The sequence below is a fragment of the Lissotriton helveticus genome, chromosome 4_1 (assembly GCF_964261635.1).
Source record: "Lissotriton helveticus chromosome 4_1, aLisHel1.1, whole genome shotgun sequence".
Taxonomy (NCBI): domain Eukaryota; kingdom Metazoa; phylum Chordata; class Amphibia; order Caudata; family Salamandridae; genus Lissotriton; species Lissotriton helveticus.
In genome coordinates this window covers 1,978,297,230-1,978,316,905 of record NC_136063.1, presented here as the reverse complement: position 1 = coordinate 1,978,316,905, position 19,676 = coordinate 1,978,297,230, and the positions used below count along the sequence as shown (strand labels likewise).

General features: G+C 37.4%; 1 long non-coding RNA gene across 1 annotated transcript; it reads right to left on the bottom strand.

Annotated features, from left to right (window-relative positions):
• Positions 1 to 978: 978 nt before the first annotated feature.
• LOC144827764 (uncharacterized) lies at positions 979 to 9,131 on the bottom strand. The gene is made up of 3 exons (XR_013610354.1): positions 8,938 to 9,131; positions 1,932 to 2,007; positions 979 to 1,027 (listed from the first exon to the last, which is right to left on the bottom strand). It is a non-coding gene; the product is annotated as an uncharacterized LOC144827764 (long non-coding RNA).
• Positions 9,132 to 19,676: the final 10,545 nt, after the last annotated feature.

The window sequence follows — 19,676 nt, the reverse complement described above, 5'->3', positions numbered from 1 at the left end:
TTCAGAAAATACAAAAAAAGTAAAAAAATGTTCAAAAAATACTAAAAAAAATATAAAACAACAAAAACATAAAAAAAAAAGTTCTTTTCAGAACTAACTCCCCATTATAAAAAAATTGGTAGAATATTTGGAACTCTGCCAACCTGTATTTCTCTTAGTTCGCTCCCGGAGCGCTACCCGGTACGCGTACCGGAAGCTAACCAAAAAAATATTTTTTAAAAAAGAACAGTAACTATAAGGGAAGGAAATACACAGTTATGTTAAAAGAAAGACAGCTCTAGGGAGTAAACTAAGGATACTGTTACCTACAATCCACTGTTGATGATTTCACATATTACATCATTCATGACATGGTCAGTAACATCAACAGCAGTGGATTGTAGGTAACAGTATCGTTAGTTTACTCCCTATAGCTGTCTTTCTTTTAACATAACTGTCTATTTCCTTCCCTTATAGTTACTGTTCTTTTTTAAAAAACATTTTTTTGATCAGTCATAACAGTGACATTAATAGAAACAGAGAGAGTGAACAAGAGTGAAGAACTATGGTCCTCCTCAGCCACCCTCAGAAAACCAAGGGGGTCAAGATACATCTACCGTGCCCCCTTCTACCTATTCTGAACATTATTTGCCCTCCATCTTGTATCTTGATTCGAACGAAACACAAAATGGTGGACTGCCATAACGCTGCTGGTTTGCGAACCGGGCAACTTCCCAGGAAGCGGTCCCAAAAAAAAAAAAGTTGGGAAAGTAATTCACAGACACTAAGAGTAATAGAGATGGAGTGAGTGAACAAGACTGAGGAACTATGAGAACAGAGGGACTGAGAAAAAGAGTGGAAGGAGTTGAGTAAATAGGTAATAGAGAAAGGAATGAGGAAAGTAGCAAAGGCAGGAAACTGAGGATTAAAGAAGTGAAGCAGTGGATCTAATAGTAGGTGAATGTGATAGAAATGTAACGAAAAGAGTACAACTATTTACCTTGTAATTGCCGTTAAATTAATCACATTTTATTTCTATACTTTCAATCTGTGAAAGAGAGAAACAACATTTGAAAAATATTAAAATATGTATTTAAAAATTACAAAAGACAAGGGAAAATATTGAAGGACAAATAGTTTTTCAACAACTTTGACACTGACAGAAGCTTCTGCTTCTCCAGGTCCTCTACACAATGCTAAAGATATACATTTTAAACTAACAGTATCTTGATGCAGATGAAGTGAGGCCTATCTTAAAACATGGTGCATCTTTTGCATTGCTCTTGTTTCAGAAAAGTGTCGCTTCAGTATGCCAATAACATGTCTCCTATCCAGAGATTTGTTTGAGGTGAGGCCTACTCAGAGTTCAAGATGAGATTTACACTTGTTGAAGTGTACAGAGGAGATAATATCTGTGAAAGTCTACTAATGAAGTGAGTCATGTCCACTGCACTCTTCAACAAAGTAGAAACCTCCTATGTTTCCCTGGACAGACCTAAACTTGATCTGCACAATGTGATTCGTAATGATAGGAAACTCAGGTGATGTAATTGAAATATGTGCAATTTATTTTGCTCATTTCACAATCACATCACTTGTGTTTCCTTTGCTTAGGTATCTCATTGTGCAGATGTAGTCCAGCATATGAAAGAATACGTAGAAGTGCAGCACTGCATACAATAAATTTAACACTTACAGAAAACTCACCTTCTCCATGCCTCCTACACAGTTCTACATATACATCATAAATGCAAACAGTACAGAATTAATTATACATGTTAAATGGTTTATTTTTGCTGTTCTCAGAATGTATCAAAATTCACTAAAAACAGTGACTTGAAGGTATTCATCATGTAACAGCGGGGAAAAAAAAACACAATCAAAATGATTGTGTTTAAAAAACCCATACAACATCAGAAAATAAAATTCAGAACTCCTTAAAGTTAACTTACTTTCCATGACGTCCAAGGATGTCCTATGAACAGCTTACACTCTTTTGTGCTGTTATTACTTTCAGCCCGCCACTTTCTGAAAGAAAACCTCCATCGTTTTTAAAAACACGTTACATGCAATAAATGACTTCTTGCTCTCTACCACTATTTTCCACAAGGCCAAATCTAGTCAGAGATATTTATAACTCTTGGATTTCTTGTAAGCCAATCCCATCATTTGGCATTTCCGCAACTTTCAGAATTAAAATGTTGAAGATCATTTTCACAATCCTGGAATAGTAATATCTTCCCCTTCTTGGTCAGTCATGTTCTACATTTCCTATGACACTGATACTGCTTAATATGAAGCAGACTTACACTACCTCTATGAGTACTACAATTATTTAATTCTCTACATCACTTTTAATCACAAAGCAATGTAAAACAGTAGACAGCATTGCAGACTTACATTCCCTCTACTCCATGTTTTGATTGGCTGCTTCAATTAGCTTATGAAAAGAAACAGTTTTTCTGAACTCATTTAAAGTGCACATACATCTCCATGATGTCCAATCCTTTGATTAGAAGTTATGTCTCTGAACTACACTTATCCTCAAGGCCAAATTGTGTAGGAGCCATTAGAACTTCTTGAAATTCCACAGATCATATCCCGAGATTATTTTCCTAAAATTTTGGTTTTAAAAACACCAGGTAAGAGTTTTTAAGGTCATACGGCAATTTTTTTTTGAAAATTAAAACAGAATCATTGCAGAATGACCAGCCATTTCTAGACTTTAAATAAGCTGTGTAATGTCCTGATGATATTGAAGGGCCGTCATGATATATAATTGCTGTAGTTACAAAAGTCCTTCCTGATATTGACAACTGCGAAGCTACAAAATTTTTTATTAAAGTTGTCAATTTTGTTCCATCAGGCCTACATCGTTGGAACATTAAAATGACGTACTGGCCATATGTTCGTATAAATAATGTGGACATCATTTCAGATTTACATTGGCTACACTCCATGCTGTGATTAGCAGCTTTTACTAGCTTATTAAAGGAGACTGATTTACTGTCTGGCAAAGTTAAATATATAAATCTTTCTGAGTCTACACTAGTAGTACTTGATACCATACAGTTCTCGCAGTCATGCTGCCATTGATAAGAAAGCCCAAACAGCTGATCTACATCTACACCTTCAGCATGTAATACATCAAGCATATACATTAAAAACTCCTGACAATCTTGCTGAATATTTTGAGAGAATTGTGTTTGCCCTGAACATCTGTCTAACAGGTTTCGAATTTCAGACACACTTTCTATTTTTGTTCTATCAGTGCTACATTTCTCTAACACAGAATTCAACAAACTGCAAAATCTTTGATCAGAATTGACCACAATCTCTTCTTTTACATTTTTTAGAGAAAACAAAACATTCATTACTACATTAGCATAGCAGTTGACACCAGAACTGTTTTCAAACTGAAAACCAACAACATCTTCAACAGAATCCTCTTTGTTTCTGCTTGTAATTTTAGGTTCATTCACTTTTTGTCTTTTTGCTACAACCTCCCCAGTATTGTTCTCATTTCTTCGTTTCCGGCCTACCAGACGTTTCTCAAACAAAGGAAACTGAGGCAAATGTGGCGCATACTCTCTTCTTAACCTATTGTATTCCTTAACACAATCTAGATCTGCACAAATGTTTCTGACATCACACTCAATCAAGTACAATCCCGATAAAGTTCTAACTCGTGACAATGCCACATATGCCATACCCTCCTTGAACACAGAACTGCCAATATTCACCAATGCAGTGTCTACACTTAAACCTTGCGATTTATGAATTGTCACCGCATATGCCAAGCAAACAGGGAACTGCTTACGGCGAACATATAAGTCTTTTACAAGCAAAAATCTAGCAGAACAACGAGCAATTAGCTGTACTTCCTCAATGCCATCAAATTTAATTTTTAAAAATTCAATTCCATCTCTATTTGTGTATTTCACAAAATCAACAACATTACCCATTGATCCATTTACCAGACCTCTTTCAACATGTAAATTCCTTCTTAAAATTATACGGCAGTTCAAGCACACATTCAGAGTCTTTTCAAAACCTGCAGTTTTAGATATAGTCTTCTCTAATGAATCCAATTTTGATTTCAGATTCTCAGACAAAATAATTGTTGATCCCATATGCTCTACTCTATCAATAGCTTCCACTTTCACAATCTCTTGCTTTTCTAAATGCAACATTTTGTTGTTAAATTTGGCACATTCTGCAAGAGTTGGCATCAAACATATTCCAGATTTCTTATCAGTAATTTTCTGAAAAATATTCTCAGGCACAACATCTTGTTCTGGATATAAATTTGACAGTAATCGTGCATGTAAAGCTTCTTTCCCATGCTCGGTCACTTTTCCAATTCTAACATCTTGTAGAATAGTCTTGTAAACTTCATCCTTTGCCTGACGCATATTTTCATGCAGTTCAGCATAATTGAAGTTTAACCATATATTGACGTTGCCAATGCTGCCTAGGCACTTCCTGGTATCTTCATGCGTGAGCATTTTGAACACAGGTTGCCCTTTCACTGGTGTCAGCTGCAGAAGATCTCCGAAAACAATGATGTGTTTGCCACCAAATAACACATCATACTCTGTTTTGAGAACTTCTTGCATCCTCAAATGCACAAAGGCAAGCATGACATTGGAAACCATGCTTACTTCGTCAATGATAAGAAGTTTCATTTTCCTCAAGATTCTTGAAACTTCAAAACAAGCATCTCCAGATAGCTTGTGATATTCTAATTTGTTGTCATGCTCCACTGGCAGCATCAGTAAACGATGTAAAGTAATCCCTTTAATATTATGTGCTGCCAGTCCAGTTGGAGCAGTGACAACACAAGACAGCGATGACTCTGTCCTTTCCTGCAAATAGCATGAAATTGCTTTAATGAGGAAACTTTTTCCAGTTCCCGCTTCTCCACTCACGTACAGTCGGACAGGCTTCAACGACGTACATGAGCACTCTTTCTTATCATGACTTAATCCATGATCAATTTGCATGGTAACTTCGTCATATATTTTCCTCTGCTCAACGTTGAGTTGCCTTTCCAACTCTTCTAAGTTAACCGCATCCTCTTGAGCATGTGCCATGGCTCTTTCCACCTCATTCATAGCAGTGGCAGCTTCATTTTCAATAAGAGGTCCTCCTAGTGGATCCTGACTCAATGAAGCAGAACTCTGACTGTCCTGAGAACTGTCTCTGGCAATCTCGGCTGCAATCGTTGCTTCCTGCTCAATTTCCGCATTCAACATTTCTACATATTTGGGAAAAGCAGGACATTCTATGGTCTCCTTGGCGGCATTGAAAGAGTCTTCATAACAGAGGAAATCTCCAAGCAGTTCCTCTTCTGCACGCCAAGGCTTGAAAAGTTGCAAAAGTGCTAAATAGAAAAACTCCTTTTTTTCAGGAGATTCGCCACTCAATTTTCGATGGTTTATCAAGTGGCATTTTCTTTGCTTCACCAGACATCCCTCACTTCCTATTACAGCATACACTCCTTTCTCAGTATCTTCTTTGATGTTCCTCTTGAACATGTAATTTTGCAGAACCTCATACAGACAAACATTCTCTAGGTGACTGCTTCGATTTGGATAATATGTATCCAACATGTTTGTCTTCAAAATGTCGGTACTGTTTGGCTCCTTTTCCGCCAAATACTCAATTTCCCGCACAGGTTTGAGAACTCGATTACGCGTTGCAGCAAGACCAAGACTCGCCCAAACGATACTCCTGGACTTGGCATAGAGACTTGCTGAAGACAACCGGTCAGAACATTCGTACGCTCCGATTTCTCGATGCGACAACATCTTCAGACTGAAACTGTACAACTTCTTGCTGAGGCTCTTTTCATGGGAAATGTCCTCCCACATATCCTTCAATTCTGTCTTCTCTTTTTTGGTGATGTAAGACGTCACATACCGAGCCACAGCCATACAGTTATCAGCCACAAACTGTATATCCATGTTAGCATTCCACATGGACAAAATCACCGGGTTGTAGTCGTTGATGTACTTGGACTCTTCGTTCCTCTTCAAATTGTAAGTGTTTTTAGGTGATTTCTTCATGACATTGTGTCGCAGCGAAGACATCAAACTGTTTACTCTTCCTTTAGAAATCACCGGTCGTGGAAAGCCGAAACGACATTTAGTGTAGAACTTGTCCTTGTTTCGGAATTTACGACGGCAGTACTTTCCACATCGATGGCTTTGGAAACGCAGAACTTTTTCTCTTAGGCTTTTCTTCTCCTTTGCGTTTGGAACAGCACACGTAGAATACTGTTGGATGAAACTCATCACTGAGTCATCTGGATCCGTTCCAAATTTAGGTGCATCCTTGATCCACAGCAACATATGTATATGAGGAGCACCTCTTGCTTGGTACTCCTTTCTCCAGAAGAAATCCAACACCTCTCCAAGAGGTGGATTCTTCTTATTCATGATGAAAGACATCATAGCTTCAAATCTATGATTGAAGTACCTACATACATTGACTGGATCCAAAGAGCACAGTTCTCCGGGTGTCTTGAATTCGATGTTTTCTACGTTAGCATTTGCCTCTCGTAGAAATTCAAGTAAGTCTTCCCAGCCATACTCGGCACAGCTCAGAGTGAGGAACCATGTGGGAGTACCTAAGTTCCTCAGCATACATTTTAAATCACCATGACGACGGTACCAGTACTCATTAGTACCACGCTGACACGCCATTAGATTAATCAGGTGAGAATCCAAAATACTATCTTGGACATTCACTTTATCCATAAAATCACTTGCCGAGATGTTTTGCATGTGTATACCACTTTTCAAGATGTGGTTCACTGCATATGACAGTCCAGACAGATCGCTTTCAAACAGGAGATGAAACAAATAAGGAATGCATTGTCGAAACCTAGCATCTCCTGCATACAATCGCAAAGTCCGGTATTCAGAAGCAGGAATTTGATGAGGTCGCTCATCATATCTTCCTCCCTGACCTGTTGGAAAAAGCTGTGGGAAACACCGAGCTTCCAAACTTTCCTCCCAAACACTAATGGGACTCCCTTTGGCTTGTTTCATTTGAAACAACTCAATAGCATTCCCCATGACTTCCTTTGAATGCAAATGATGAACACTATAATGTTCATATATTTCCTCACTAGTAGAGGGTTCTACTTTCTCAATTTGACCAGCACACAAATCGCTATCCTCTTCCTCACTTACTTCCTCTTCTGCAACATATACATTCTTATAGTATTTATTATTTTTTTTCAAATACAATGTTGCCTTTTTAACTTTCCTAACATCTACTAAATCTTGCCATATTTTCTTATTCTTTGTCGGAACCCCATTAACTAAGATAACCAGAGGTTCCTCTTCCACTTTTTCTACTCCAATTGTGTTAATGTTTTTCTTCAAATCTAGAGGCAAATAAACAACTCTTCCCTTTAATCCTCTCTGTAAATCTGATGTAGGCAATTTCCCTGTCTTTGGCTCCATTCTTACAATAGCCTGAAAGGGATGGATACTTTGAATCAAAATAGATTCATAAGTATTTAAATCCTTCAATTCAGAAGGAATCTCAACCAATTCCAGATTATTATGAACTGCTCTAGCAGGCATCTGGTTTTGTTTTAATTTGTTACAACAATAAGTACACACACGTTGATCCAATCCCAAATCAAAACAATTTTCTACCATCAAGTATGTTGCAAAATCCTTCCATTCACTATTATTTTCCCTTTCACTTTTTGCATATAAATCCACTAACTTAGTCTGATTCTTATAATAAGTGCGTCGACAACACACACAAGTGAAATTAGGCCTCTCACTTGATTTCATGTCAAACGTCGCAATTTCCCTCTGGAAATTATCTGTACTGGAAACATGTACAGTATCTTCCAAATGACCCTCTACTTCTTGCTCAATTTCAACATTCTCCTCTTTACTTCCAAAGTAACAAAACTCAATTTCTTCACATATATTCCTCACATCTATTTCAGAACCATGCAAAAGAGCAGCGCATAATTGTTTCAGCATAATTGCTGGACTCTTAGCATAATACAACAGTCTAACTAACTTCCTCACTTTGTTATGATGCACTGCTAGCATCCTGAAATGATTAAAAACACTCTGGCATACTCTCCTGGAAAGACAAGCCAGTGAATGACCATGCAAACCTGTCACTTCTCTCACTCTGCAAGGATCTAATTCTTGCAACAACCTCATTTTCTGCTTCAAACTTTTCTTGTTAAATGACCGTACAAAATCACAAAGCAAATTGATGGAATCCTGTCGCACACTGCAAATACTACTACACTTCCAGGTGTACACAGGACCCTTAGCACGTCTTCCTAAAACCTCATTACCTAACAACTCTTCTGCCTCTGTTGTCACAAGTTTTTCTTTTTCAACTGGACAACCATCTTTCACTTCATAAGCACGACCACTGATGTCAACTGCATGCACCAAATCATTATCCTGGAAATAACTCTCTTCATTAAAAAATGCCTCACAGCTTGAACTATGTATCCATTCTCCAGAAAAAACTTCACAAAAATTACTACGATTAACTATTCTCTTCCATCTACTATTTCTTTTGAAATCAAAAATTGCCTTGTTTAGCTTCCTAATTCTATTGATTATCAAAATAAATAACTTACGTTTAATTTCAAAAGCCTGATCAATAACTTTCTCAACTTTTTTTTTCTCCTATAAAAAACTAATTTCTGTTGACCTTTCTTAATATTTTTTAACAAATTGCCAATTATCCTGTTACGGAACATTCGTTTACGAATCTCCGTAAACTGTTGTTTCCTTCTACTATCATGCACAGATTTATCTCTTGCTCTAGCAGTAACATTTTCATTTGTCCTTTTCTTTCCATTTGATTTACTTGTGTTGTTATGGATTGAAACATTTTCTGTACTAATATTTTTTTTATTAGAAATATTTTTTATGAAATATTTAGAGCTCTTACCCGGTGCTTTCTTCATCGCTTGAGAAATCTTTTTGTTAGAGGACTGCTGCATTTTTTTTTCTCCTGCTGTCTTTGACGTTTTGCAGCCTTCATCTCTCTTATTTTTGTAGGCATAGTTGAATCTGAGGAAAAATATAATAAAAATGTTATTAAACATTATTATCAAACAGTAAATCAGTAATAGTGATCAAAAACATAACACACTACTTGACATTTTAAATAGAAGATTTTTTAGTCCTTGCAAATTTACAATACAGAAATAGCAGAAAAGAAATGAGATTTATATTTATGTTACCTATGCTATTTTATATGTGAATCTGATCTAATTTTATGAGCATATTTTAATATTTTATTGAAGACACTACACATAACCTGTTTTTGAAGGTGTCTTTATTTTTAAATTAAACGGTTTACCTTTTTACTTTTTATTGATTATAAATTTTAAAAATAAATGTTTATAATTCCAAAGGCTCAAGCAGGTCAGCTTCCCATCCTATATCATATAATTCGGACAAATCTGCATCCTCATCACACTCTTCTTCATCCTCAGGATTTAAATCATCCAATGGATCAACATCCACTGATGTTTCAATTACAAGTTCAATGATGAGGTCAAAATCAACTGATTGCAGATTGTCGCTCATGTTGATGTTGTCTTTATCTTTAAAGAAAGATAACAACAATGAGATGTTGCAGAGTAAGAGACAAATCTCAGAGATTATAATAGTAAAATTGTTTAACAAGATTAACATTTTGCAGCTATTATTTAGCCATGTCCAGCAATGCTGAGCAGGTGAAGACTATGTCTAATTTTTCAGTGAACAGGACTCATCTCTTCTTAACCTTGGATAAGCCTCACCGACTCTGTGTCCCCTGCACATACTTAAATGTTAAAGGGCAGATTTATATTAAATGGCACATCCCCAGGCATGCACCAGTTAACGTGCACCGCTACTCTGCCACCCATGGTGTGCCGTATTTACAATCAGATAGGAGAAAGCTTCGTCAAAACCCTGCGCCTGCTTTAAGCAGGCATAGGTCTTGACGCAACATTGTGGAGATGGGGCACCCCTGAGCCTTGCTTGAGCTGCATCGCACTTGCGATACAACTCCAGCAATCACTACCTTTACAGCACAGATACGTCACGCATCTGTGCCATTTTTGCCCCATGATGCCCCGCATTGTAAATGCAGCACACCATGGGTGGCGGAACAGCGGCGCAGGATGACTGACACATCCCTGGTGATGCACCAGTCATCATAAATCTATCCCTAAGCTTCTTATCTTGTTACAGATGAACCGCCATATGTACCATCAAACTATTTTGCATTTCCTAAATAGCGAATTTTAAGGAATAAATAGCAATTCTTTACCATTCCTAATTTGCAATGAGCAAATTGCTAATTGCAAGTTACCCATTCATTTCCATGGGCTAGGAGGCTCATAGGAATGAAGGTTTAATTTGCGATTAGCAATTTGCTCATCACAAATTAGGAATTTTTCCAAGGGTGCAGGGGTGTCTCAAGAACACCCTGCTGCACCCCTGAAAAAGACATTTGGGGGCATATGGCACACATACATGCCCTAAGGGCATGTGTTGGCGTCATATGGGACCTTTTGTTTTTTTGAAAAAAAGCTTTTTGAAAAGAATTCACAAATTACCACCAATTTACCACAATAGTTTCCAAATCCTTAATGTCATTTTTTACATATTTTTTGTTTGATACATTGCATTTAAGTAATCACAAAATTTGCAAATCCTTCAGTGCAATCGCAAAATAAGGAATAGCAAATTTTGCTACTCCTTATTTTGCATCAAACTTGTTTGATACATACCATTTGTCTAATTAACATTCGCAAAGGCCGAAATTCGTAGAATTTTGATCTTTGCGAATGCTAATTAGCTTGATACATATGGCCCCAAGTGAGGCCTGTCTTGCGACATGGTGCATCTTTTGCATCACTGCTGCATCGGTTTCATGTGGTACGTTTTTTTTACACCATGACATATCTGCCTAAATGCATGATTTGTAATTTTGTCGCCTCATAGCAAATCTTTTGCACCGCCGCTGCATCATAAAAGTGACGCACAGTGGCACAAAAGAGGCATACACCTATCATAAATCTGTCCCTAGCATTTTAAATGATTAATCCAGGATGACGATAAGGTGTGGCCTATCCAAAGGTTTGTTTAAGGTGAGGCCTACTCAGGATTGCAGATTAAAGTTACGCTTGATGAAGAATACAGAGGAGATAATACATGTAAAGGCCTACCAATGAAGTAAGTAATGTGCACTTTATTGCGCCAGTCATCATAAATGTATCCCTAAGCTTCTTATCTGGTTACAGATGAACCACCATATGTACCATCAAACTATTTTGCATTTCCTAAATAGCAAATTTTAAGGAATAAATAGCAATTCTTTACCATTCCTAATTTGCAATGAGCAAATTGCTAATTGCAAATTAGCACCGCCGCTGCATCATAAAAGTGACGCACAGTGGCACAAAAGAGGCATACACCTATCATAAATCTGTCCCTAGCATTTTAAATGATTAATCCAGGATGACAATAAGGTGTGGCCTATCCAAAGGTTTGTTTAAGGTGAGGCCTACTCAGGATTGCAGATTAAAGTTACGCTTGATGAAGAATACAGAGGAGATAATATATGTAAAGGCCTACCAATGAAGTAAGTAATGTCCACTTTATTGCGCCAGTCATCATAAATGTATCCCTAAGCTTCTTATCTTGTTACAGATGAACCACCATATGTACCATCAAACTATTTTGCATTTCCTAAATAGCAAATTTTAAGGAATAAATAGCAATTCTTTACCATTCCTATTTTGCAATGAGCAAATTGCTAATTGCAAATTACCCATTCATTTCCATGGGCTAGGAGGCTCATAGGAATGAAGGTTGCAATTTGTGATTAGCAATTAGCTCATCACAAAATAGGATTTTTTTCAAGCGTGCAGGGGTATCTCAAGAACACCCTGCTGCACCCCTGAAAAAGAAATTTGGGAGCACATGGCACACCTACATGCCCTAATGGCATGTATGGGCGTCATATGGGACCTTTTTTTTTTTTAAAAAAAAATGCTTTTTGAAAAGAATTCGCAAATTACCACAAACTACAAGTTGGTGGTAGTTTCCAAATCCTTAATATCATTTTTTACATATTTTTTTTTATACATTGCATTTAAGGAATCACAAATTTTGAATTATTGACATTTTAAGTAATTTCCACATGTGCACTGTTTTCTAAATATAATTTGAAAATCGTTTTTGGGGAAAAGTAATGGTTTGCAAATTTATGACAAGGACATAATGGTGTATGCTTCTCTATAAGGCATTTCAGTATCTCTAATGTCATTTTTCCCATATTACATTATAAGACCTTTCCCCATGAAGCACATTCCTTGTAAATATGCTCCCACCAGTGCATTGCAAATTTAGATTTTGACTGTTTCAGACACATAGCCATGTTGAAAGTGACCCAAAAAAATTGCAAACGTTTAAAAAAAAAAACATTCATGTGTCTTAATGACATTTTAAGTCATTTCCCCATGGACAATGTTTTCTAAGTGGCACAAAAGAGGTATACACCTATCATAAATCTGTCCCTAGAATTATAAATGATTAAATCAGGATGACAATAAGATGTGGCCTATCCAGAGGTTTGTTTAAGGTGAGGCCTACTCAGGATTGCAGATTAAAGTTATGCTTGATGAAGAATACAGAGGAGATAATTTATTGTAAAGGCCTACCAATGAAGTAAGTGATTTCTACTTCATTGCACCAGTCATCATAAATGTATCCATAAGCTTCTTATCTTGTTAGACATCAACCGCCATATGTATCATATAACTATTTTGCATTTCCAAAAAAGCGAATTTTAAGGAATAAATAGCGATTCTTTACCATTCCAAATTTGCGATGAGAAAATTGCTAATTGCAAATTACCCATTCATTTCCATGGGCTAGGAGGCTCATATAAATGAAGGTGCAATTTGCGATTAACAATTTGCTCATCACAAATTAGGAATTTATTCCAAAAGTGCAGGGGTGTCTCAAGAACACCCTGCTGCAACCCTGAGAAAGAAATTTGGGGGCATATGGCGAACATAAATTTTAACAACATTCCTTTACCTCAAAAACGATTTTCAAATCATAACTTCAAAACACTACACATGGGAAAATTACTTAAATTGTCCTTAAGACACATAAAAGCGTATTTTGATTGGCTTTCCTGCATGGTAGGGTCACTTTTAACATGGCTATGTAACATAAACATTCAAAATCAAAATTTTCAATGTACAGGTGGGAGCATATTTACAAGCAATTTGCGCCACAAAGAAAGGTCTGACATTAAAATGGGAAAAATAACATCAGGGACAGTCAATTGCCTTATAAAGAACCATACACCATTATGTCCTTCTCATGAATTTAAAAACAATTCCTTTTTCCCAAAAACGATTTTCAGATCATAATTTCAAAAAACTGCACATGAGAAAATGACTTAAAATGTCATTGAAACACATGAAAGCGTTTTTTTATTGGCTTTCCTGCATGGTTGGTTCACTTTTATCATGGCTATGTAACACAAACATTGATAATTAAAATTTTCATGCACATGTAAGAGCATATTTACAAGCAATTTGCGCCACAGAGAAAGGTCTTACACTAAAATGAGAAAAATAACATCAAGGACAGTCAATTGCCTTATAAATAACCATACACCATTATATCCTTGTCATGAATTTAAAAACAATTCCTTTTCCACAAAAACGATTTTCAAATCATAATTTCTAAACACTGCACATCAGAAAATGACTTAAAATGTCATTAAAACACATGAAAGCATTTTTTGATTGGCTTTCCAGCATGGTTGCGTCACTTTTAACATGGCTATATAACAAAAACATTCAAAATCAAAAATTTCCATGCACATGTGAGAGCATATTTACTAGCAAATTGCGCCACATAAATCATAATTTTCTCCTTAAAGCACACTATTCTCTATCTAAAGTAAAGAAATATTTTCTCACCTTAGCAAATACTTTGAGTTTGAAAACAGTCTAAGAAACACACCAATTTGTCTTCAGCAGAGCAAAAGGTATGCACTCCAGAGTCTGCAGCTATCAAAAGCACAGAAATGGTGTAATTCTTCACACATATTTCTCATGTCACCCAATCAAAACTCTTCCCTCACTTTTTTTCAAATGAAAACCCTTCCCCCTCTGCCCTTTCTGCCTATTTTCCATAGCAACCACCTCTTGGAGAAACTCTGGTGTTTGCAAATTCACACAACAATGTTGCAATTGAACTCTGAACTCTCAGTGCACCTGCATATCCAGTGCTTTCTTTCATTTAATGATTTTTTTATTGACCACTCAAAATACATCTTTCAAAGAACACATCTCTACACCCTAACTTTCTGTTTTCATCAATCAAAATCCACCAATCACTGTTACTACTTCATGAACACAGAAACTCCACAGTTTTTTTCATTTCAAACTCACATTTTTTCAACTGCCATTTCATTGCCACACTTCATCTGACTGCAGGAGAACCTTCTCTCACCATGTTTTCTGTCTGGATTGTTGGTCATAGTTATATTCACTGGGCTCAAAGGTACGTTGAAAGCAGGAATTTACCTAACCTCAATTTACAAGATGTGGAAATTAAGTGGTTTGGCCAGAGAGGATTAAAATGTCACCAATTGATACCATTGGTGAAAACCTTTATGCATTTGCCAAAACCTGACCTGTTAATTGTGCACTGTGGAGGTAATGACTTGGGCACTTTGACTGGTGTAGGTCTGGAAATGCTTTTAAAGGACACCTTTGAGCAATTAATGGCACTTTTTCCTCAGACTGCCTTGGTATATTCAAATATATGCCAAAGACAGAAATGGAGGTGGTCAAACCAATTTTGTCCACAAATTGAGAAGTCGAGGAAGCATGTAAACAAATCTGTTTCAGCTTACATGAGAGACCATGGAATGGGCTCCCTGTACAACAATAACTTGCGTTACTACATGCAAGATATCTACAGAGGAGATGGAGTTCACTTCTCAGATGAGGGCAACAGAGTTTTCACTCTGAATTTAAAAATGTGCATTGGTACCTACTTATAAGTACCTAAATGTACCATAAACCCAAAAGCTCTTCTCAGAGCTACCCTACATCTAATCACTCACAATTATTTTTTTACTCTAACTATTTTCACTAATTTTCAACAAAATACGCTCCCTGGTGCGCTACCCGGTACGCGTACCGGGAGCTAACCTCGCGAAATTTAAAAAAAAAATGTTTTTTTTTCCGCACATATGGGCCTCCTCAGCCACCCTCACAAAACCTAGGGGGTCAAGATAAGTCTACCGTGCCCCCTTCTACCCATTCTGAACATTATTTGCCCTCCATCTTGTATCATAATTCGACCGAAACACAAAATGGTGGACTCCCGTTACGCTTAAGGTTCGCGTACCAGGGCGCTCACCGGTTCGCGTACCGGGTCGCTTCCTGGGAAGCGCACCATCAAAAAAGGTGGGAAAGTAGTTCACAGAAAAGCCACTGGAGACAATTTCACCAAATATAGAATAGCTCATACTACATACCAATCCCTACCATTTTCACAAATTTGATTGGAATTCCATTTAGCCATTTAGCCTGTAGTCCTCTCTAAATACCGTGAGGTAAATTACTTCACAAAACACATCTGAAGTGTTGGAATTGACAACCAATTAAAATGTTACTTTCATTTTCTACTTTTTTTACCTGACATTTGATTGGTTATGTACCCGAATATATATAAAGGAAGAGAAGGAAACACAGCCATTTTGACTACTACTTCCTGGTGTACATTTCATTTGGATTTTCATTAATAACTTCAACTTCTTTTTAAAGGTAAGTTTTTATTTTTAAAACTGAAGTATATTGTGCACTTTAAGTTAATATGGCAAACTTTTTCTGTTAGTTATATACTATCCCTCTGTAGTACTTATAAATTTAGATACACTTTTTTATATTCCTACTTCCACTCTGATACTATACACTGCCCAAAGATAAATTCTCTGATAAAAACTGCCTATCTAAAATTAATCCCAACAGTGCCCTACCTCTACTAATATATATTTTTTTTATGCAAATTTCAGGAAAAATGGAAAGTGAACAAAACATTTCATTTGAAATTATCCTTCCAGAGTCCAACACAGAAATCATTGATCCAAATGAGATTGAATTTATGGATGAAACATGGGACCAAGAACTACTGCAATGTGTGCAAGCAGTAGATAACCTCCTTGCAAATGAGGACATTTTACAACCTCAGAGACTACAATCTATATTCCATGATTATGAAATTTCTGACAATGAAATGTTAGAAAGTTTAATAAATTATGAAACACAATAAAAAAAGTTTAAAAAAAAAAAAATAATCAACAAAACCAACAATCAATTAACATACAGCATTTGAAAAGTCTATCATTCATTTTTTATTGTGATACGCTCCCCAGTACGCTTCCCGGTTCGCGTACCGGGCGCTAACCACGAAAAAAAACAAAAAAAAATTTTTTTTTTTTTTGCTTAGCGGGGCCCCTTTAAAGCCTCCACATCAAACCTAGGGGGTCAGGGAGTATCTACTATGCCCCCTTAAGGTCATTTGCCCCTTCGCTTTTGACCTCCTCTTGTCTCTCGATCCTACCGAGAGACAAGATGGCGGCCGCTCCGGACTGTTTAGAATGTTGACAGACACCGGAGAGCCAATCAACTTCGCTACGCGAAGTTCCGTTACGCGTCAAGTACGCGTACCGGGGCGCTGCCTGGTCCGCGCTTACAGATATATATCTTTTTTTGAACGTTATTTTCTCAAAATCCACTGCAGCACATATATTGAGACCTACAAAAGGCACATCGGGCTACCAGTCCCTACAATTTTGCCAAGTTTCGTGCAAATCCATTCAGCCGTTCGGGCTAAAAGTGAGGCTAACCGCCCTATGGAAAACTCAATGTTAAAAACACGTTTTAGGACCCCCCTTTTTTCTCGGCCCCCCCTGGACCAACTCCCCCCAAATTTCCAGTGGCTGCTCAGAAACAAAATGTTCCATTTTCCAGAAAATTTCAGCCAATTCCGTCCACAAACGCCAAAGTTATTAGACATAGAATTTTCAAAAATCCCATAGGGAAAAAATCCTAACTATATATACCTACTGGCGACCGCCAGTAGGTAATATATATATATATATATATATATATATATACACACACACATGTCTGCATATTAAAGTGACGATATAGTGAGGTGTTGAAATATCACAAAAAACAAAACATCCTTCCTGAGTTAACTATAACTAATGACCCCACCATGCACTGCTTATGGCCTCGCACATTATATCACACTTGACATGTTGAATGATATCCTTGATGACCTTACTGATGACGTTTCAGACACCTAACTAGAACATCATTTCGAGCTTTGTTTTTTTTAATGAATTTTAAGTGTGATTTTTTAAGTCGAGCATTTGTGACCTCTTGTATATACTTTAGTATATACTTATATGTGTATATACTTTGTGGGCTCTGGAGATCAGCCCTAGGATGTGTCTGCTTCCGCTTAGGGACTTTGTTCTCTGTTCAACTGGCTCTATTTTACTGCCTTGATAGAAAAGGACCAGTAGAGGTCAGTAAAATACCTGAATTGCTTTCGTCTGAACAGATTTTCTTTTTTTAATTATTCTGGCAACTGCATCTATTTAACTTTCTTCATAGAAAACAACCAGAAGAGGTCAGCAAAATACCAGAATCACTTTAGCATTCTTTAGATTCAAGTCCATAGAAATCGTCTTCCACAAGCACCCGTGGACAATAATATTTTTTGCAAATCTTGTTTTTTCAGAGCTCTGGACTATACCATTTCCCGCAGAAAGACAACATTTCTCTCCATGTGTTCCCATACGTGGTGTGTCACGCAGTTTGGTGCTTACTTTCCCTCCATGTTAAAGAATAGTAGAGGTTTCGCCACCCAGGATAATGTGCTGCATAGCTAAATACATCTAAGGTTTTAAAGGCGAGACCAATTGCATGGCAAATGCTTGTTGCTTCTAAGTATTAGTTTTATATTTTTCTGACTGTGCACCTAAAATGGTAATGTGGATTGGAGTGGGATTATTACTTGGGAGATATGAATGTTGAATTATATTGTTTTTTTAAGGCGATTTAAAATGACAGTAAAAGTGGACCACTGAGGGAACCTCAATAAAAAGGTGCCTTTTTCACATTGGAGTCTAGTTGTCAGTAAAAATCAGTTTCCGATAGGGTGCTTTGATTGGAAGGTCCTGATTGGCCATCTGTGAGTATTTAGAGAGCGAGGAAAGGGGCTTCCTTGTATATCAGTCTGGGGAAGGATTGAATGCACCAGGAACCAGACCTTGTTATGGTAAGGGGATGGCTACTTTAGAAGATGACTCTGTGAGTCTGTTAGACCAACATAAGGAGGAGAAAGAAGTAATTCATGTTCGCTGATGCTTTTTTTAATTGAATGCAATTTGAATTGAAGGTTAGAGACCTGCTCAACTAAGGTTTAGATTGAGTATGAGTTTTGATATTGTTTTATAAAAACACTTTCAGAGTAATAAGAAAACTGTAGCTTGATAATGGGTGTGGAATCTAATGCAGTTGCCTATTAGTCTTTGTACACCCTTTGCAATTAACTATATAGGCACCCAAATGCTATGCATTTCTTCAATTCTTCCCTTCATTGTAGCAGCTGCTGTATCATACACCTTCCCTCTGGTTGCACCTGTAACTTTACTGTCTGCTTGGGTGGTGCTGCCTTGTCATTCTGGATGCATGATGGTGCAGTAAGTTGCTGTTTTATCCTAAACCTTGGACTATTTAGCTCACCTCCGTTATCCTTTACCGACCTTTCCCAACCTGCCCTTTCCTTCCACGCCACATTCCTGGATGTTCTGTCAAAGGTGTCTGGTACCACCTAATCTCTTTTTGTTGGCTGCCTGTTTATGCAGGGTACCCTCTTCATCCTAGGTACCGCAGATATCTGTTCAGTCGCTGCCTCAATCTTCTTGGGGGGTTCTACTGCTGTAGATATGTTATGCTGCCTAAGAAGCATGTTGTACATTCATACACACCCCAGACACTTAACATTTTTTATCACATCATAGGTCATGCTGTTTTCTGTGTCTGTTGGCAGGTGTGTGCAAACATAACATCCAGATATGTTCATAATGCATACATACATTTTTAGCATTTCAACATACTGATATCCTGGGCACTTGTCCCACAGTTCTCTTTTCCCTTCTACTTTAACTTCAACCTTCCCCAAAGTGACTTGTTCTGTTGAGTTTATTTTCATTTCCCCAAACATTATTACTGAGTTGTTTCAATCTCCCACCTGACCATTAAGGAACGGTATTTCAATATCCTATTGAGGCAGGCACCAACAACACTTCAAAAGAAACAATTGGTGCTCCTATTGTGTACTGTCAGAGGTCACCAGTACATGACGTTGAAGAAAACATAGGGGTCCTTGCAAAGAAGGTATCCGGGGGCCTGGATTGCTGTGCACAGCAGGGAGCTGCCTCTGTTAAGTTGCACTTCCTGTTGGAGCCCTGACGTGTGGGGAGCAGGGATCTACCTCTATGAAATTGAGCTTGCTGTTGGAGGCCTGGTCTGCTGTGAGCTGGGTCCTGCCTCTGCTCTAATTCTTTTTGCTGTT